Here is a 669-nt window from a genome sequence, read left to right on the forward strand (position 1 = left end):
CTCAATCCATGGTCATTATATGTTGGGCTTTCAATTTCCCTAAATACAGCAGGGCTGTTTGAACCAAGGGTTATAGTCCTAACTGGTGTATGTCGAACTTTTACTTTCTCTTTGGGGATACGGTGAATGTGAGAGATGTAAGATTATTATTGTGGAGATCACTGTCTGACTGATATCTGCTCATTTCTATGTCCAACCTATGTAGTGACATCAGCTTGCTGAGCGTTGGTGGTATAGTGGTGAGCATAGCTGCCTTCCAAGCAGTTGACCCGGGTTTGATTCCCAGCCAATGCAGGGTAATCTTTATGGTTCATGTTGAAATCCTGTCGAGTTCCATCTGCTCTTCCTGGGATCTCCCACTAGTGCTCGGCTTGTTTTTCCTTTGAACGTCTGCTGCTACCAGATCAGCAGCAGTGGAGTCATGTACTGCTCGCTCATCTCCTTCGATAGCTCAGCTGGTAGAGCGGAGGACTGTAGAGGAACGCCGTGCAGGGATCCTTAGGATGCAGGTTCAATTCCGGCTTGAAGGAAGTTTTTAGCGTCTTCTAAATCAGGGATAATAGGCCTAACTGGTGTATGTGGAACTTTCAATCTGAAAACAGACTAGGTGTCAGGAAGCCAGAGCCAAAGTTGGAGCCAGAATTCTTTCACGGCAGTTTGCGCATGCGC

General features: G+C 46.6%; 2 non-coding genes across 2 annotated transcripts; both read left to right on the plus strand.

The window, feature by feature from the left end:
- Window positions 1-222: 222 nt before the first annotated feature.
- Window positions 223-294, plus strand: TRNAG-UCC. The gene has a single exon. It is a non-coding gene; the product is annotated as a tRNA-Gly (tRNA).
- Window positions 295-440: 146 nt separating this feature from the next.
- Window positions 441-530, plus strand: TRNAY-GUA. The gene is given in 2 exon segments: window positions 441-477; window positions 495-530. It is a non-coding gene; the product is annotated as a tRNA-Tyr (tRNA).
- The last annotated feature ends 139 nt before the right edge of the window (window positions 531-669 follow it).

The sequence above is a fragment of the Nanorana parkeri genome, unplaced genomic scaffold (assembly GCF_000935625.1).
Source record: "Nanorana parkeri isolate BGI_ZX_2015 unplaced genomic scaffold, ASM93562v1 scaffold2600, whole genome shotgun sequence".
Classification (NCBI taxonomy): Eukaryota; Metazoa; Chordata; class Amphibia; order Anura; family Dicroglossidae; genus Nanorana; species Nanorana parkeri.